The 21,439-nt window shown below is 46.8% G+C and overlaps 1 long non-coding RNA gene across 1 annotated transcript; it reads right to left on the reverse strand.

The window, feature by feature from the left end:
* Positions 1-227: 227 nt before the first annotated feature.
* Positions 228-1,745, reverse strand: LOC141251374 (uncharacterized). Its single transcript, XR_012313123.1, has 3 exons — positions 1,517-1,745; positions 1,263-1,436; positions 228-363 (listed from the first exon to the last, which is right to left on the reverse strand). It is a non-coding gene; the product is annotated as an uncharacterized lncRNA (long non-coding RNA).
* Between the last annotated feature and the right edge of the window lie 19,694 nt (positions 1,746-21,439).

Genomic DNA, 21,439 nt, shown 5'->3' on the forward strand with positions numbered 1-21,439 from the left:
TCGACCTCCTAGTTGGTCTGCGTTTCGGCGTCCGCCTTTCCGGTTTCCCCATAAAAAACGTTGGTCGTTCAGTCCAGTAGAGGAATCGCTGCAGGAGCTGTGCGAGTTCGGATTGCGGTTTCCCGGAAAGTGGCGGCGAGGTTGGGGGTCTGTAGAGACTTTCCATCTGTATACTCGGCTGTTGATGTAGTCCTCGTTGTCTCGGTGGAACTTCTGTCTTTTCCATTCCTGTAGGGTTTGCTGGTGTTCCAATAGGATCTTATCGGTTCTATTCTTCAGGGCAGTCCAATCAGTTGATGACAGATTAGCGGTCAGTTGTGCTTCGATGGCGATAATGGATTTCTCACTTTCTTGGATAGCTTTCTGCAAAAATTCAACAGTAAGTATAATAATATCAAGGGAACACTTGTTAAGTATTTTCTTGAATTTTTCACAATACTCCGGGTTATCGGAGAATAGTGTAGGGCGGAGGTGACTCCTCAACCCCCTGGGGATTTTTCCTTGTTTATGGTACTCAGCCAGAGTAACTGCATGTAGGTCATAGGAGACCAATCGCCGTCTCTCTCTCTCGTAGTCCCTGCTCCTTATTTCTTCTGAAGGGGTCTTGAGAAAATCATTAGAGGTTTTGACTAATGACAAGATATTAAGGCTTGTCGTGTCATCATACGCAAAAGTGTCGGTTGACATTAGGGAGACTGGTGCAGACGCTGAAGAGTTAAGTTCAGTAAATAGAAAATTAGCGTGCACACTGTCAAATAGAGTTGAGGTGCAGATGCAATGGACTGGAAATGTCCTCAAATCACGTAAAAGTTAATTCATCGCACACTCATAGGAAGTTTTGCTTTTTAGTGCCAATTTATTTATACAAATAAAATGTAGAAAAAATATCAGTGGTGAAGGCGACAATAGGTAGACGTTTCGGCCACACTGGCCTTATTCATTAAGTCGCTACTGCAAAAAAGATAAATAGCATGATGAGAAAAAAATATAACAAAAGATGCATAGTTGAAAGTCATACATAAGAATACATCTCGGTTGACACTGAGTTACGAAAGAGGTAGGTAATGGAATAGACGGTGTCAAAAAAGGGGAGGAGGAGAAAGGGGGGTTGGAAAGTGGAGGGAGAGAGGAGGGGGCTGGGTTGGGGTGGAGGGCTGGGATAGGATGGAGGCAGAGGAATATTATATACAAATAAAAGCAGTTAAAAACAGTCAAGGTATACCAGGGGGAGCACAGGTATTTGAGTATAGGGGGTTTCTTACTTGTATCAAGTTTATTTTAGCAGGAAGGCACCATAGAAGGTAGAGAGCAGTTCCAGTCAGAAGCTGCAACAATGAGGGGATACGGATCAGTATCATGAGGCATGGGGTAGAATGCCTAAGTTAGTGGATATAAGTACCTTAACAAAAGACAGGGGTTCATCAGCCTGTGGAGAGCTGAAATAGAAGTATTGCCAGTTACCAGTGCTGTCAAAGGGTTTGGATAAGGGGTAAAGCCCATAGGGGTCAATAAGTACCTGCAGTTCCTGTATCAGGGGTGTCTCTAGATGGGGAGTCCCATAAATGGTAGAAGTGGAGGGTACAGGCAGCGTTCCCAGGTTAGGCTGTTGGTAGTGTGGGAGTCAGGCTGCCTTATGTACACAGTGCTGCAGGAAGTGCGTCATCAGGGGGCGTGTCCCGGAAGTTGCATGTTGCTGGTTCGTCATGTGACAGTGGTTGTTTATTGGTAGCCATGGTAACCAGCCACATCGCACTGTGTAGGGGGTTGTAGTGAGAGAGGGAGTAACTGTGGGCATGTACAGAGTCACAGAGCTCTGCATGGAGGGCTGAACTGGGAGTAGCAGTAGGATATACAGAGGAATGACGTGCTGTGAGCAGGTCACATGTGGGAGGTGATGCATGCAGGTTATCATGGTGCTGTGACCCTGATATTTGTAGTGTATGAACTGACCCATCATGGCATAGAAGCACAGAGTTTAGTAACCCACAGCAATGGTATGGTAACAGGTAGGAGGTAATGTAAAGTAACCCTATATATTGGGGAGTGACATGCTATGGCAAGTAGGGACGATTCTCCTGAATAATTATGCACAACATGCTATATGGTATATATACTCATAGAGAGGTAGAGAGAGAGAGAATGTCAGGTAATGCCTGTCACAATGTAAAGTGGGGGTAGAAAGGGGGGTTAGTGGTCATGCGTATAAAGACGAAGCGGTAGTGGGGTAGTAGGTACTCACCCGAAGGAAGGGGGATTTTTCAATGGGTCTGTAAAAGAAGGAGTGCGTTAGAAGGTCCAATTTAATATACTATTGAATCCCCAAGGGGGTGATTTGTCAGGTATATATACCACTAAGAGGGAACACGTTAGTAAGTTCAATTTATTTCACCATGAGAATTTGGAAGGTATGTATCCCACTAGGAAAAAGAGTATGTCAGTAGGTCCAATTTATTTCCCTATTGAGTCCCCCAGGAGAGAGGGTTTGCAGGGTATAGATCCAGTAGGTCTCACGTTGTTTGAGAAGCCTGATATGGTTACCACCCCGTCTGGGTCTGGCTACGTGTTCTAAAACCTGAAAACGGAGTTGGGCAACGGTATGCTTTGCTTTAGAGAAATGGTCAGGTAGTGGGAGCCAATTTTTACTGCAGCGGATTGTGGATTTATGACTTGCAATCCGGTCACGTACGTGCTGTGTCGTCTCTCCTACATAGAGTTGGCCGCAAGGGCACTTGATGACATAAATGACGAAGTTGGAATCCCATGTGAAGAAGCCCTTGATTGGATAACTCTTTCCTGTCCTGGGGTGGGTGACAGAGTCGGATTTAATGATATTAGAGCAGGCGGCACAGTTGAGACAGGGGAATGTCCCGTTGCGACGGGTATTGAGTAAACGTTGGGATGGGAGTGTCCTTGTGCTGCCAAGGTCTGCTCTAACGATTTTATCCTTAATGTTGCATGTTCTCCTGGTGCACATAAGAGCCGGGGTTGAAAATGCCGGAATCTCTGGGTAGGCTTTGGAAAGAAGGGGCCAGTGTTTTTTGATGGTGGCGTGTATTTTCGGCATAAAAGGATGATATGTGTGAACGAATGGTATCCTTTCAATTTTTACGGTGGGTGGATGTTGTGGTGTAGGGGTCAGGGCCCGGTTCCTTTCTAGTAGGAGGAGTTTGGTGGGATAGTCGCGTTCCTGAAATTTTTGTGACATGTCTTGTAATCGCTGTGGAAGAATGTTCTGGTCTGAAACAATCCGGGTGACCCTATGGAACTAAGAACGGGGTAGGCTATTCTTTGTAGTTTTGGCATGGCAACTGGAGTAGTGTAGCAAGCTGTTGCAATCGGTGGGTTTAGTGAATAGATCCGTGGTAAGTTTGCCACGGCCATCCTGAATGACTAATGTATCAAGGAAAGAAATCTTGTCTGCATCGTGGTTAAGAGTGAATTGTAACTCTGGTCTAATGGAGTTGAGATGGGTGAAAAAGGTGGTAAGAGTATCAGTCGGGCCCTGCCAGATAAGGAAGACGTCATCAATGTAACGGTAATAGGTGGTGCAGTATATTTTAAAGAGATCTTTGTTGTAGACAAATTCCTCCTCAAATTTATGCATATACGCATTAGCATACGCTGGCGCTACGTTGGAGCCCATTGCAGTCCCCCGTGTCTGTATGTAGAATTTATCCCTGAATAAAAAGAAGTTCTCATGTAATATAAGGGACAGTAGTTCCAGGCAAAATTCAATTGATGATGGTGCTAAGTTAGATTGCAGGAGAAGATGTGAGGTAGCTTCCAAACCCTTGTCGTGGGTTATGGAGGTGTATAGGCTGTTCACGTCCATCGTGACCAATCGGCTGCCTGGTGGAAGACAGGGGATATTCCTGATTATTCGTAAAAAAGCATTCGTGTCGAGTAGAAAGGCTCGTGTATTTTTTACAAGTGGTGTCAGGATCTTCTCCAGGTAGATTGCCAGTGGTGATAGGATGGAATCTGTGGAAGCTACAATAGGTCGACCAGGAGGGTTAGTGAGAGACTTGTGGATTTTTGGTAAGATGTAGAATACGGGAGTGATGGGGTGGGTATTGGTCAGAAAAGAAGCAGTTTTGGAGTCAATGGTGTTGTTGTGAAGGTATTTTTTCAGGATAGTTTGGATTTTGGAGTGGATGGTACTGGTGGGGTCATGGCTTATGTGTCTGTATGTAGCAGTGTCCGCCAATTGGCGAAGAATTTCGTCCGTGTAAGCTGATTTGTCCATTATGACCGTGGCTCCCCCCTTGTCAGCAGGTTTGAAAATAATGTGTTTGTTGTTCTGTAGGTTTTTAAGGGCCTGTCTCTCATCAATAGTGAGATTTTGATGGGTTGGAAAAAATCCCAGGCGTTGTTGGTGTATTAAACTCCTGATGTCTTTGTCAATCAGGGCTATAGTGGTTTCTGCTGCATGATTGGTATGAGGGGGGTTGAAAGAGCTCGGGTTACGTAGGCCAAGGGTAGTAATGGAGAGTTCCGGGACCGGGGTACCCCCGGGTGGAGGTATCCTGCTCACGGTGATCTCATTAGATAGACTGAAATGGGTCTTGAGACGTATCGAACGATAGAATCGTTGCAAGTCCTTTTCCAGCTGGAAAGAGTCCCAGTTGGGTGTCGGACAGAAGGACAGGCCTTTCTGTAAGACGGAGAGTTCTGCAGGGGCTAATGTGTAGCCCGAAATATTCCTCACCAGGTTTGGTATCTTATCTGGGAGCGCGTTGTCATCCTTTCGCCTCCTCGACCTCCTAGTTGGTCTGGGTTTCGGCGTCCGCCTTTCCGGTTTCCCCATAAAAAACGTTGGTCGTTCAGTCCAGTAGAGGAATCGCTGCAGGAGCTGTGCGAGTTCGGATTGTGGTTTCCCGGAAAGTGGCGGCGAGGTTGGGGGTCTGTAGAGACGTTCCATCTGTATACTCGGTTGTTGATGTAGTCCTCGTTGTCTCGGTGGAACTTCTGTCTTTTCCGTTCCTGTAGGGTTTGCTGGTGTTTCAATAGGATCTTATCGGTTCTATTCTTCAGGGCAGTCCAATCAGTTGATGACAGATTAGCGGTCAGTTGTGCTTCGATGGCGATAATGGATTTCTCACTTTCTTGGATAGCTTTCTGCAAAAATTCAACAGTAAGTATAATAATATCAAGGGAACACTTGTTAAGTATTTTCTTGAATTTTTCACAATACTCCGGGTTATCGGAGAATAGTGTAGGGCGGAGGTGACTCCTCAACCCCCTGGGGATTTTTCCTTGTTTATGGTACTCAGCCAGAGTAACTGCATGTAGGTCATAGGAGACCAATCGCCGTCTCTCTCTCTGTCGTAGTCCCTGCTCCTTATTTCTTCTGACTACAACCCCCTACACAGTGCGATGTGGCTGGTTACCATGGCTACCAATAAACAACCACTGTCACATGACGAACCAGCAACATGTAACTTCCGGGACACGCCCCCTGATGACGCAATTCCTGCAGCACTGTGTACATAAGGCAGCCTGACTCCCACACTACCAACAGCCTAACCTGGGAACTCTGCCTGTACCCTCCACTTCTACCATTTATGGGACTCCCCATCTAGAGACACCCCTGATACAATAGCTGCAGGCACTTATTGACCCCTATGGGCTTTACACCTTATCCAAACCTTTTGACAGCACTGGTAACCGGCAATACTTCTATTTCAGCTCTCCACAGGCTGATGAACCCCTGTCTTTTGTTAAGGTACTTATATCCACTAACTTAGACATTCTACCCCATGCCTCATGATACTGATCCGTATCCCCTCATTGTTGCAGCTTCTGACTGGAACTGCTCTCTACCTTCTATGGTGCCTTCCTGGTAAAATAACCTTGATACAAGTAAGGAACCCCCTATACTCAAATACCTGTGCTCCCGCTGGTATACCTTGACTGTTTTTAACTGCTTTTATTTGTATATAATATTCCTCTGCCTCCATCCTATCCCAGCCCTCCACCCCAACCCCCCCCTCCTCTCTCCCTCCCCTTTCCATCCCCCCCTTTCTCCTCCTCCCTTTTTTTGACACCGTCTATTCCGTTACCTACCTCTTTCGTAACTCAGTGTCAACCGAGATGTATTCTTATGTATGACTTTCAACTATGCATATTTTGTTATATTTTTTTCTCATCATGCTATTTATCTTTTTTGCAGTAGCGACTTAATGAATAAGGCCAGTGTGGCCGAAACGTCTACCTATTGTCGCCTTCACCACTGTTATTTTTTCTACATTTCATTTGTATAAATAAATTGGCACTAAAAAGCAAAACTTCCTATGAGTGTGCGATGAATTAATTTTTACGTGATTTGAGGACATTTCCAGTCCATTGCATCTGCACCTCAACTCTATTTGACAGTGTGCACGCTAATTTTCTATTTACTGAACTTAACTCTTCAGCGTCTGCACCAGTCTCCCTAATGTCAACCGACACTTTTGCGCATGATGACACGACAAGCCTTAATATCTTGTCATTAGTCAAAACCTCTAATGATTTTCTCAAGACCCCTTCAGAAGAAATAAGGAGCAGGGACTACGAGAGAGAGAGACGGCGATTGGTCTCCTATGACCTACATGTAGTTACTCTGGCTGAGTACCATAAACAAGGAAAAATCCCCAGGGGGTTGAGGAGTCACCTCCGCCCTACACTATTCTCCGATAACCCGGAGTATTGTGAAAAATTCAAGAAAATACTTAACAAGTGTTCCCTTGATATTATTATACTTACTGTTGAATTTTTGCAGAAAGCTATCCAAGAAAGTGAGAAATCCATTATCGCCATCGAAGCACAACTGACTGCTAATCTGTCATCAACTGATTGGACTGCCCTGAAGAATAGAACCAATAAGATCCTATTGGTACACCAGCAAACCCTACAGGAACGGAAAAGACAGAAGTTCCACCGAGACAACGAGGACTACATCAACAAACGAGTATACAGATGGAAAGTCTCTACAGACCCCCAACCTCGCCGCCACTTTCCGGGAAATCGCAATCCGAACTCGCACAGCTCCGGCAGCGATTCCTCTACTGGACTGAACGACCAACCTTTTTTATGGGGAAACCGGAAAGGCGGACGCCGAAACGCAGACCAACTAGGAGGTCGAGGAGGCGAAAGGATGACAACGCACTCCCAGGTAAGATACCAAACCTGGAGAGGAATATTTCGGGCTACACATTAGCCCCTGCAGAACTCTCGGTCTTACAGAAAGGCCTGTCCTTCTGTCCGACACCCAACTGGGACTCTTTCCAGCTGGAAAAGGACTTGCAACGATTCTATCGTACTATACGTCTCAAGACCCATTTCAGTCTATCTAATGAGATCACCGTGAGCAGGATACCTCCACCCGGGGGTACCCCGGTCCCGGAACTCTCCATTACTACCCTTGGCCTACGTAACCCGAGCTCTTTCAACCCCCCTCATACCAATCATGCAGCAGAAACCTCTATAGCCCTGATTGACAAAGACATCAGGAGTTTAATATACCAACAACGCCTGGGATTTTTTCCAACCCATCAAAATCTTACTATTGACGAGAGACAGGCCCTTAAAAACCTACAGATCAACAAACACATTATAATCAAACCTGCTGACAAGGGGGGAGCCACGGTCATAATGGACAAATCAGCTTACACGGACGAAATTCTTCGCCAATTGGCGGACACTGCTACATACAGACACATAAGCCATGACTACACCAGTACCATCCACTCCAAAATCCAACTATCCTGAAAAAATACCTTCACAACAACACCATTGACTCCAAAACTGCTTCTTTTCTGACCAATACCCACCCCATCACTCCCGTATTCTACATCTTACCAAAAATCCACAAGTCTCTCACTAACCCTCCTAGTCGACCTATTGTAGCTTCCACAGATTCCATCCTATCACCACTGGCAATCTACCTGGAGAAGATCCTGACACCACTTGTAAAAAATACACAAGCCTTTCTACTCGACACGAATGCTTTTTTAGGAATAATCAGGAATATCCCCTGTCTTCCACCAGGCAGCCGATTGGTCACGATGGACGTGAACAGCCTATACACCTCCATAACCTACGTCAAGGGTTTGGAAGCTACCTCACATCTTCTCCTGCAATCTAACTTAGCACTATCATCAATTGAATTTTGCCTGGAACTACTGTCCCTTATATTACATGAGAACTTCTTTTTATTCAGAGATAAATTCTACATACAGACACGGGGGACTGCAATGGGCTCCAACGTAGCGCCAGCGTATGCTAATGCGTATATGCATAAATTTGAGGAGGAATTTGTCTACAACAATGATCTCTTTAAAATATACTGCACCACCTATTACCGTTACATTGATGATGTCTTCCTTATCTGGCAGGGCCCGACTGATACTCTTACCACCTTTTTCACTCATCTCAACTCCATTAGACCAGAGTTACAATTCACTCTTAACCACGATGCAGACAAGATTTCTTTTCTTGATACATTAGTCATTCAGGACGGCCGTGGCAAACTTACCACGGATCTATTCACTAAACCCACCGATTGCAACAGCTTGCTACACTACTCCAGTTGCCATGCCAAAACTACAAAGAATAGCCTACCCCGTTCTCAGTTCCATAGGGTCACCCAGATTGTTTCAGACCAGAACATTCTTCCACAGCAATTACAAGACATGTCACAAAAATTTCAGGAACGCAACTATCCCACCAAACTCCTCCTACTAGAAAGGAACCGGGCCCTGACCTCTACACCACAACATCCACCCACCGTAAAAATTGAAAGGATACCATTCGTTCACACATATCATCCTTTTATGCCGAAAATACACGCCACCATCAAAAAACACTGGCCCCTTCTTTCCAAATCCTACCCAGAGATTCCGTCATTTTCAACCCCGGCTCTTATGTGCACCAGGAGAACATGCAACATTAAGGATAAAATCGTTAGAGCAGACCTTGGCAGCACAAGGACACTCCCATCCCAACGTTTACTCAATACCCGTCGCAACGGGACATTCCCCTGTCTCAACTGTGCCGCCTGCTCTAATATCATTAAATCCGACTCTGTCACCCACCCCAGGACAGGAAAGAGTTATCCAATCAGGGGCTTCTTCACATGCGATTCCAACTTCGTCATTTATGTCATCAAGTGCCCTTGCGGCCTACTCTATGTAGGAGAGACGACACAGCACGTACGTGACCGGATTGCAAGTCATAAATCCACAATCCGCTGCAGTAAAAATTGGCTCCCACTACCTGACCATTTCTCTAAAGCAAAGCATACCATTGCCCAACTCCGTTTTCAGGTTTTAGAACACGTAGCCAGACCCAGACGGGGTGGTAACCATATCAGGCTTCTCAAACAACGTGAGACCTACTGGATCTATACCCTACAAACCCTCTCTCCTGGGGGACTCAATAGGGAAATAAATTGGACCTACTGACATACTCTTTTTCCTAGTGGGATACATACCTTCCAAATTCTCATGGTGAAATAAATTGAACTTACTAACGTGTTCCCTCTTAGTGGTATATATACCTGACAAATCACCCCCTTGGGGATTCAATAGTATATTAAATTGGACCTTCTAACGCACTCCTTCTTTTACAGACCCATTGAAAAATCCCCCTTCCTTCGGGTGAGTACCTACTACCCCACTACCGCTTCGTCTTTATACGCATGACCACTAACCCCCCTTTCCACCCCCACTTTACATTGTGACAGGCATTACCTGACATTCTCTCTCTCTCTACCTCTCTATGAGTATATATACCATATAGCATGTTGTGCATAATTATTCAGGAGAATCGTCCCTACTTGCCATAGCATGTCACTCCCCAATATATAGGGTTACTTTACATTACCTCCTACCTGTTACCATACCATTGCTGTGGGTTACTAAACTCTGTGCTTCTATGCCATGATGGGTCAGTTCATACACTACAAATATCAGGGTCACAGCACCATGATAACCTGCATGCATCACCTCCCACATGTGACCTGCTCACAGCACGTCATTCCTCTGTATATCCTACTGCTACTCCCAGTTCAGCCCTCCATGCAGAGCTCTGTGACTCTGTACACGCCCACAGTTACTCCCTCTCTCACTACAACCCCCTACACAGTGCGATGTGGCTGGTTACCATGGCTATCAATAAACAACCACTGTCACATGACGAACCAGCAACATGCAACTTCCGGGACACGCCCCCTGATGACGCACTTCCTGCAGCACTGTGTACATAAGGCAGCCTGACTCCCACACTACCAACAGCCTAACCTGGGAACGATGCCTGTACCCTCCACTTCTACCATTTATGGGACTCCCCATCTAGAGACACCCCTGATACAGGAACTGCAGGTACTTATTGACCCCTATGGGCTTTACCCCTTATCCAAACCCTTTGACAGCACTGGTAACTGGCAATACTTCTATTTCAGCTCTCCACAGGCTGATGAACCCCTATCTTTTGTTAAGGTACTTATATCCACTAACTTAGGCATTCTACCCCATGCCTCATGATACTGATCCGTATCCCCTCATTGTTGCAGCTTCTGACTGGAACTGCTCTCTACCTTCTACGGTGCCTTCCTTCTAAAATAAACTTGATACAAGTAAGGAACCCCCTATACTCAAATACCTGTGCTCCCCCTGGTATACCTTGACTGTTTTTAACTGCTTTTATTTGTATATAATATTCCTCTGCCTCCATCCTATCCCAGCCCTCCACCCCAACCCCCCCCTCTCTCCCTCCCCTTTCCATCCCCCCCTTTCTCCTCCTCCCTTTTTTTGGCACCGTCTATTCCGTTACCTACCTCTTTCGTAACTCAGTGTCAACCGAGATGTATTCTTATGTATGACTTTCAACTATGCATCTTTTGTTATATTTTTTTCTCATCATGCTATTTATCTTTTTTGCAGTAGCGACTTAATGAATAAGGCCAGTGTGGCCGAAACGTCTACCTATTGTCGCCTTCACCACTGTTATTTTTTCTACATTTCATTTGTATAAATAAATTGGCACTAAAAAGCAAAACTTCCTATGAGTGTGCGATGAATTAATTTTTACGTGATTTGAGGACATTTCCAGTCCATTGCATCTGCACCTCAACTCTATTTGACAGTGTGCACGCTAATTTTCTATTTACTTCACCAAGATGACAACTGACCATGCTCTCCTCCTCCTCCTCCTCCTCCTCTTCCCCCCTGTCCTCAGGCCACCCACGCTGAACCGACGGTATGACAGTTGTACAGGTACTACCATCTACAGCGCATGATACCAGCTCCTGTTCTTCCTCCTCCTCTCCCTCATTGTCCCCTAATGCACGTTGGGATGAGATGAGGCTGGACTGTGTGTAATCCCCCGCTACGGCTTCTTGATCCATCTCATCATACTCTGGCTTCAATGCCTCCTCTTTAATTCTCTGCAGAGAGCGTTGCAAAAGACAGACAAAGTGGGATGCTGATGCTAATGATGGTATCATGGCCACTCACCATCTTGGTGGACTCCTCAAAGTTTGTCAGGATGGTACATATGTCAGACATCCAGGTCCACTCCTGAGGTCTTATGTGTGGAGTCTGACCTGAATATCGACTGCCTTGTTGCAGCTGGTACTCCACAACTGCTCTCTTCTGCTCACAAATCCTTTGCAGCATGTGGAGGGTAGAGTTCCAACATGTGGGGACATCACACACACCAGTCGGTGTGCCGGAAGCTTCAAACGCTGCTGCAACACAGCAACGGCGGCGGAAGCTGTAGCCGACTTCCGAAAATGAGCTGACAGGCGGCGTACTTTGACAAGCAGTTCTGGCAATTCGGGTACGATTTAAGAAACCGCTGAACCACGAGGTTAAGCACATGATGGTACGTGTGTGATCTCGCCTCACCTCAGAGCCGCCACCAGGTTACGGCCATTGTCACACATGACCATGCCTGGATGTAGGTTCAGCGGTTTCAGCCACAGATCTGCCTGCTCTTTCACAGCTGTCAACAACTCACAAGCAGTGTGAGGTTTATCACCTAAGCTTATGAGTTTCAGCAAGCCTGTTGCCGCTTGGCTCAGGCAGTACTGCAGTGCTTCCAGCTTGTAACTGATGTGGTGATATCTGAGATGGAGGCTGAACATGAGGAGGAGGAGAATGATGCGCAGGAGCTGTACACTGTGGGGGCAACTCTGACTGACATAGGGCTCGCAATCCTCGGTGTGGGGACGATGTCTTCTGTCCCAAGGTCCGACTGGGTCCTGGCTTCCACTATGTTTACCCAGCGTGCCGTCAGCGTGATATACCGTCCCTGGCCACAAACACTTGTTCACGTGTCTGTTGTCAGGTGGACTCTCCCAGTAACTGCATTGTTGAGGGCACGGCAGATGTTTTGGGACACGTGCTTGTGTAGTGCGGTAATGGCACACCGGGCAAAATAGCGTCGGCTGGGGACCGAGTACCGAGGGACTACCACCGCCATAAGGTTGCGGAAGGATTCCATCTCCACCAGCCTAAAAGGCAGCATTTCCAATGCAAGCAGTCATGAAATGTGCGAATTTAGGACTGTGGCCTGTGGGGCGTTGGCAGCGAATTTGCGCTTTCGTTCAAAGGTCTGGGATATGGACAATTGAATGCTGCGGAGGGATGTGGACGTGGACGTTTATGCTGTTTCTTGAGAAACTGCCATAACAAGTGAAGACTGAGAGGAGGGGGCATCTTTGCATGCAGTATGGACAGGGGATTGCCTTGCACGCACAACAGGGGGTTCTCTTACACGCACAACAGCGGAAGAAGCAGTGGTGACACCCGCTGACACTGGTTGTGGACCCTGGGGCTCGCCCCACAAAGTCGGGTGCTTTGCTGACATGTGCCTGATCATGCTGGTGGTGGTCAGGCTGGTAGTTTTGTCACCCCTGCTGATGCTGGCCTGGTAGGTGGTACAAATGGCCTTTTTGGGGTTATCAGCAGAGTCTTTAAAAAAATTCCAGACTCTGGAAGACATACCAGTTGTACTGGCAACGTTCCTCGTGTTGGTGTTACGGGGAACAGTTGCCCGCCTCCTGTCTGCGGCCACCACAGGGGTACTCTGCCTCCCTCCCCCTGTGTGCTGCTGGCCTCCCTCTGTGTGTCCTCCTGCCACGTTGGGTTAGTTGCTTGTCACGCTGTCTCGGCGTTGAGGAGGTCAGGAGCCTATGCTGACCCTACACTGAGGCCCTGCCTAATCCCTCTACCTGGAGGTACTGTTGATTTTACAGAGGTCCAGGCCGCCAGCGTAAACCTACCTCCTGAGAATCCCTGAACCTCAGTAATCTAGTCCTGAGAAGGACCCCGATTACAACAATTGGGGACAGGACCGTATATGCCAAACACAGTACAAGACGAACGAGACAGTACAAGGGGCAAACCAAAAACCACCTTGCATACAAAAACTTACACCACTACAACGGAGGAAACACCAACGGGTAAGGGGATAAAGAATAAAGCGAGGAAGGGAAAAAACCACACCGAGTACACTTCTCTCCTACTTCACAATACCACGTATCACTCCGATAGTCTGCATGAAAAGCTTTCACCAACAACCACCCAATCAGAACGGCAGGTATTTGAAGGAGTCCCAATACTGCAGAATTAACTGCAGCTGGGCGAGGCTGGGCCTCGTCTAGCACAGAGAGAGAGAATTAACTCCCTCCCTGCCGAAAAACACCAAGCACCAAAAACTCAGCTGCGAGAAGTCAGGCTGTGTAATCGCGACGATCTTCGTGGCGACACACCCGTGACATTACTAGATCATCCACCACCTCCTCCTCTTCTACTTCTTTTAAACAGATAAATGTGTGTCTGAACAGTCAGCGAGACACTCAAACTGTTTTTTTTAATGTAAAAAAGGCAGAAAGGTGGATTACACCCAGATTTGAACCGTGGAAGAGGAAAACCACAGTTCTAGCTCTCTGGCCTACACCAGGATCTTTTAAACGGAAATATTTGTGTCTGAACAGTCAGCGAGACACTCAAACTGTTTTTTTTATGGAAAAAAGGCAAAAAGGTGGATTACACCCAGATTTGAACCGTGGAAGAGGAAAACCACAGTTCTAATTTCCTGGCGTATACCAGACTGTTTTAAATAGATATATTTGTGTCTGAACAGTCACTGAGACACTCAAACAGTTTTTTTATGGAAAAAAGGCAAAAAGGTGGATTACACCCAGATTTGAACCGTGGAAGAGGAAAACCACAGTTCTAATTTCCTGGCGTATACCAGACTTTTTAAAATAGATATATTTGTGTCTGAACTTTCTCCGAGACACTGAAACTGTTTTTTTTTATGGAAAAAAGGCAAAAAGGTGGATAACACCCAGATTTGAACCATGGAAGAGGAAAACCACAGTTCTAATTTCCTGGCATACACCAGACTTTTTTAAATAGATATATTTGTGTCTAAACAGTCAGCGAGACACCCATGGGAAAAAAATGCAAAAAAGTGGCTAATACAGAGATTTGAACCGTGGAACTGCAAAACCACAGTTCTAGTTATCTAGCCGAAACCAGACTCTTTTAAACAGATATATTTTTGCCTGAACACTCACAGACACACACAATTTTTTTTTGGGGGGGGGAATACCAAAAGGTTAATAAGACGGGAATTTGTACAGTCTGACTGAGGAAAAAAAAGAGGATTTAGATGAAAAAAAAAGGATTTTTCCTGGCCCCTGAGACCTGGGGCTAAGTCTAGCAATTTGAGCAGCGGTAGCACACAGGACTGTAATGCAGTGTTTGTTGGTATCAGCCTGCCTGCCTGATATCTGGGATGGGTATTAGTCCTCAGAAGGACTGTTTGTTTGATTTTGCAGGATTTAGAGACCCTACACTACCGTTTTCGCAGTATAAATCTCTGCTTAGCTCAGCAGCACTCTCCCTACACTGTCTGATCCGGAGCGACTGTGTCCAAGATGGCGGCGCCCGGTTTTAAATACTCGAGGTGACGCTGTGCGGCCAGCCAATCACTGTAATGCCCACAACCCAACCAACATGGATGCGGCATTACAGTGACTGGCTGGCAATCCCTGCATGTTCATTGGCTCTGTAAAGAACGCCAAACATGCAGGGCGAAGACCCGAGCTCCCGCCCGAGTAACCCGAAAATACTCGGTGCACACCTGTGAAGTAAAAACCATTTCCAGTGACTGCCATTTCTGGCCTCCATTAAAAATTTCCTTCAGTGTGTCAGTGAAGCAATTCACACCAGTTTGCGGTTCAAACTAGTTACCTACAGGCCAGGCATTTAAAACTCTGCTTTCTCTGTCATTTCCTGGTGAATGCATTTGTCTTGATTGAAAGCAATGCAAAAGTGAAAAAACGCATCAAAAATGCTACGTGTGAACATAGCCCAAGCTGTGGAGGAGTATTTTTGTTTTTGGTCATTTATTTTGCCTTATATACAAGTCATTACCCAGGAAAGGAAGTTCTTTAACTTATTTCCCAGGAAAATTCATTTTGGGTTCGTTTTTGTATGTTTTATTGTGAGTCTGTAAAAATGACGTAATACTCTGACAACATTGTTGACAGCAGTGACCTGGGAGTCAGAGATGCTTCCAGGGGTCTTCCCCATGCTGTTCCCATGTAATTTGAGCACTGTTCCCATCGATTTGGGCAATTTTTAGGCCCTCTGCAGACCATCGGTTGTAGCAGCCTGAAAAATGCTCGAGTTTCCCATAGACTTACATTGGGCTCGTTGCTCGGGTCAAGCACCCGAGTATTCCAATGTGCTCGACCCATGCAACGAGTAACTGAACATTTTAGTGCTCTCTCATCACTAGATACCACTTATTCCTGTCAGAATCACTCAGCTTATACAGTTTTAGTGCTCTCACAGTGTCGACCAGGTTGCAGACTTACTGCTGTGTCGATGATAAGCACTCAGCACTGGACTGGTAGAGAGATTCCCTCAGGGAATCCCTCAACAAGCCCAGCACTGAGAAGTCTTCATTAGCACAGCACTCAATAAATTTTCACCCTGACCAACACTGTGTATCTATACTGCATAGGCTGAGCAATGCTCAGCCCTTGTTACACTGATCAGCGATGGGCTGGTAGATGGATTCACGCTATCAGTCCAGCATTGAGTGCTCATCAATATTGCAACAGTCAATGCATAAGACTGGAATCACACAATCATATATCATCGGATGCAACAGCATTGGATACATTATGCTAATGACACTCAGCTCCATCTCTGCTGCGAGTGTGAGCCAAGTGTCAGTGTACTGGGCTCCGATCCTCTCGTATGAGAGAATCGCAGCACAGGGGTGTAGGACACAGAGAAAGTAATTTCTCCATCTCCTCCATGGCCTATCTCAGCGTATATCGGGCTGCACTAGGATGACATCCGAGTGCAGTCCGATGTTTCACATGCAGCCATAGACTTGTATTGGTGCGTGTGAACGGATTCAGATGGCCAATTGCAGCATGCTGCAATTGTTCTCTCATGCCAAATCGGCATGAAAAAATAGTAGCTGATGAGCACTGTCCCATAGAATAACACTGGTCTGAGTGCTATGTTATGTTTTATCATATGTCACTCGGCCGTGTTGTACAGTAGTGTGACCCCGGCCTTAGTCAGTCTCTAGCCCCATGGAATGGAACCGCTTATTCCGTACAGTAGACGCCATTTATTCCTGTCAGTAGCGCTCAGCATATACAGTATTAGCACAGTGCCAGCCAGGGCACAGACCAACCAAATCCCTCTACAAGCTCAGTGCTGAGCAGTCAGTTTGTGTCCTGATCGGAACTGTGATTGTACCTAAACTTTCTATGCTGAGTAGTGATAGGCAAGCACTATAATGCTCCGGTGCTCGTTGCATGGGTCGAGCACATTGGAATACTCGGGTGCTCGACCCGAGCAACGAGCCCAATGTAAGTCTATGGGAAACTCGAGCTTTTTTCAAGCGGCTCCCCCCGGCGGTCTGCAGAGGGCCTAAAAATTGCCCAAATCGATGGGAACAGTTAACAAATGGTATGGGAACAGCATGGGGAAGACCCCTGGAAGCATTTCTGACTCCCAGGTCACTGCTGTCAACAATGTTGTCAGACATATTACGCCACTTTTACAGACTCATAATAAAACATACAAAAACGAAACCAAAATGTATTTTCCTGGGAAATATGTTAAGGAACATCCTTTCCAGGATAATGACTTGTATATAAGGCAAATCAAATAACCAAAAATAAAAATACTACTTCACACCATAGGCTATGTTCACACGTAGTGTTTTTGATGCATTTTTGCACTTTTGCATTGCTTTCACAGGGAAATGTCATTTTAACATTTTACAACCTTATCTGGCCATGTGGTGTGTGAGACATGATCAGACACATCGTGTTTAATTCATGAAGCCTATTTTTATAGGACCATCAGGCGGCCTTTGCTATTCTTAAAGGGCCAGCAGTCGGCCCTCACTATTTTTAGAAAGCCATCAGCTGGCTATGCTCTGTTGTTCCCATTACTAAAGAGTGGGTCACCTATACTCTAATTGCATATGCAGTGAGTGGCAGGGCTGCCCAAAATTTGGACGCACCCCAATACCCCTCTGAAAATTTGGACTCACCCAATACCCCTTTGAAGGGACTTAGAGGAGGGCCTCCTGAAAACAATGTTCCCAGTATTAGGAAGTAGGTCTCCCATACTGTTTGCCTATGCAGTGAATGCAAGGGCTGCCAAAAATTTGGAGGCACTCCAATTACCCTTGGAAAAGACGTAGAGGAGGGCCTCCTGAAAAAAAAATTTTTTCCCATTATTAGGAAGTGGTCTCCCATTGTGTTTGCCTATGCAGAGAATTCAAGGGTTGCCAAAAATTTGGAGGCACTCCAGTGCCCCTTGAAAGAGACGTGCAGGTCAGAGGGCCTCCTGAAAACAATGTTTCCATTACTGGGAAGTGGGTCTCCCATTGCTTTGCCTATGCAATGAATGCAAGTGTTGCCAAAAATTTGGAGGCACTCCAATGCCCCTTGTAAGAGACGTGCAGGTCAGAGGGCCTCCTGAAAACAATTTTTCCATTATTAGGAAGTGAGTCTCCCATAGTGTTGGCCTATGCAGTGAATGCAGTGGTTGCCAAAAATTGGGAGGCACTCCAATGACCCTTGGTAGAGACGTGGAGGAGGGCCTCATAAAAAATGTTCCCATTAGAAAGGAGCGGGTCTCCTATACTTGTAATGCCCATGCACTAAGTGTATGGGCTGACAAACATTTACCCTTGGCGGGTATACATGAACATACTGTATAAATTTATTTTTTTACGAGCATCATAAACACCCTTTAAAAAAATTATGTGGGTGTTGCATCACGAACCACGGTCACCCTGGTGATATGGTGGTGGAGAATGAGGACAAGAGCAAATAGACAAAATCAGGAAGCGTATACCCATATGTGGGTGTGAAAAGGTGCATGGGAATAAACCTCCCAAAAAGAGACACTGGATTTAAGTTTATGTTACACTGCCATCATTCGGTGGTGTTGAGAAGTCAGGCCCAATCCAGCCCTTGTTCATTTTTATAAAAGTCAGATTGTCAGCTTTTTCAGTTGACAGTTGGATATGCTTATCAGTTATAATTCCACCAGCGGCATTAAAAACCCACTCTGATGAAACACTAGCGGCAGGCCAGGACCTCCAAGGCGTAGAGAGCCAGTCCATTCCACGTATCCAGCTTGGATACCCAATAATTATAAGGCACAGAGGAATCATGGAGGACGTTGGTACGTTGGCAAGGTATTCCCACAGCATCTTCCCAAACTTTGCACTCCTTGTGAGACTACCTAGTGCCTCAGGGCCTGTGCGATGGGAGGGGCTATGAAAATTCTCCCAGAACTTTGACAGTGTTTCCCTGCCTCTGCTGGATTGTAGTTGTGTCTCTCTCGCCTGTAGTCCTTGGTTGTCCAATGAACTGTGACCTCTGCCGCCAGCGTTTTAAGATGGTAATTTTTTTAATAGTTCCCAACAAGGGCCTTCTGGTACTGCCCCATTTTTGTAGACCTGTCCGCCTTAAGAATAAGTGATATAAAGTTCTCCTTGTAGCGTGGGTCTAGAAGTGTCACCAACCAGTAATGACTGTCACCCAAAATTTTGAGAATGCGAGGGTCAAGGGAAAGGCAGCGTAACATAAACTCAGCCATGTGTGCCAGACTGCTAACAGGCAAGACTTCCGTGCCCTCACTAAGAGGACGACTGACCATGCTCTCCTCCTCCTCCTCCTCCTCTCTGTCCTCAGGCCATCAACGCTGAACAGACGGTATGACAGCTGTACAGGTAGTACCGTCTATAGCACATGAAACTTGCTCCTGTTTTTCCTCCTCCTCCTCTTCCTCATGGTCACCCAATTAATGTTGGGATGAAATGAGGCTCGGCTGTGTGTAATCACCATGTATGGTTCCTAGCTCCATCTCATCCTGCTCTGCCTGCAATGCATCCTTTTTGATTGTGAGCAGAGAGTGTTTCAGAATACAATGAAGCGGGATGGTGATGCTATTTATGGCATCATCGCCGCTCACCATCTTGGTGGAGTTCTCAAAGTTTTGGAGGATGGTACATATATCCGACATCCATGTCCACTCCTGAGGTCTTATGTGTGGAGTCTGAACTGAATACCAACGGCCTTGTTGATGCTGGTACTTAACAACTACCCTCTTCTGCTCACAAATCCTTCTCAACATCTGCAGTGTAGAGTTCCAACGAGTGGGGACATCACAAACCAGTCTGTGAGCCGGAAGCTGCAATAGCTGCTGAAACACGACAAGGGTGGCAGAAGCTGTTGCTGACTTTCTAAAATGGGCACACAGGCGGCGTATTTTAACAAGTAGATCCGGCAGCTCCAGGTAGGATTTGAGTAACTGCTGAACTAGGAGGTTAAGCACATGGGCCAGGCATGGTACATGTGTGAGCTTGCCTCGCCTTAGAGCCACCACCAGGTTCCGGCCATTGTCACACACGACCATGCCTGGCTGTAGGTTCAGCGGTGTGAGCCACTGATCTGCTTGCTCTTTCAGAGCTGTCCACAACTCTTCAGCATTGTGCGGTTTGTCACCCATGCATATTATCTTCAGCACAGCCTGTTGCAGTGCTTCCAGCTTGTGACTGATGTGGTCATTTCGGAGATGGAGGCTGAAGAGGAAGGGGAGGCTGAGGAGGATGAGGTGCTGGAGCTGTAGACTGTGGGGGCAACCCTGATTGAGCTAGGGCCCGCAATCCTTGGCGTCGGGAGGACGTGTTCCGTCCCAAGGTCCGACTGGGTCCCGGCTTCCACTGTGTTAACCCAGTGTGCCATCAGCGAGATGTACCGTCCCGGCCCACAAGCATTTGCCACGTGTCCGTGGTTAGGTGGACTTTCTCGGTAATTGCGTTGTTGTGGAGATGGTTAATGTTTTGGGACACGTGCTTGTGTAATGTGGGGATGGCACACCCGGAGAAATAGTGGCGGCTGGTGACCAAGTACCGAGGGACAGCCGCCGTCATCTGGTTGCACTATGCTTCCATCTCCACGAGCCTAAAAGGCAACATTTCGAGCGCAAGCAGTCGCGAAATGTGATAATTTAGTATTGTGGTCTGTGGGGCTTTGGCTGCGTATTTGCACTTGGGTTCCAAGAACTGGGGTATGGACAACTGAATGCTGCTCTGGGACAAGGACGTGGATGTGCTTCAGGATGCTGCTACTTGAGAGTGTGCAATGACAGGTGCAGGTGTGGCACCATGCTACTACAGGTACCACAGGACCCAAAACGGTGCACGAATGGACTTCTCCACAAGAGGCCCTTATTACAAACAGACACCTCTACCCTTCCACCTCTTACCATCAGAGGGAGCCCTGTCAGAGATATATAAACTGGAGGGTGGAGTCAGTCAGTCAGTTAGTTAGTCAGTCAGAGAGCAGTGAAGACGCAGTACGTCTGCTGCTGTTCTGAGGGCCCCGAGTGTGGCCGAGGCAAGTAGAGAGGAGAGAGGAGCTAAGGGGGCAGAGGAGCGTCTGAAGCTCACCCCAAGACACAAGCCGGCCACTGGGTCCGCGCCTACAGGGTTCTCTACACCCAGTAGGGACAACCGGCATACCAGGAGGCTTCCAGACCCCTGGTCATCCTGAAGCTACCATCAATTACAGGACTAGAACCATGAAGGCCCCGGCGTCCCAGGATAGTGGTTGCCAGAGAAAAGTCCTACTACCAAGTAGTCAGGTGAGAGAGCAAAACAACATAGGAGCTAGGCCAAGTTCCAGGCTGGCCAGAAGCTTAGAGAGAGGAAGACACGGACCAGGAGGCCTACAACCTGCTCACTGGGGAGAGTCCAGAAGTGCACCCTTCCTATCAAGTACCCAGGACCATACCTGGCGCTACACCAGTAAAGGTACTGAAGCGAATCCCCTGTGTGCGTGTCCGTCATTCCCCCTGACCCGACCGGGCCACCTCTCACCTGCATC

Source organism: Phyllobates terribilis, unplaced genomic scaffold, assembly GCF_046119375.1.
Source record: "Phyllobates terribilis strain yellow unplaced genomic scaffold, ASM4611937v1 Scaffold_2__4_contigs__length_985480577, whole genome shotgun sequence".
Lineage (NCBI taxonomy): Eukaryota > Metazoa > Chordata > Amphibia > Anura > Dendrobatidae > Phyllobates > Phyllobates terribilis.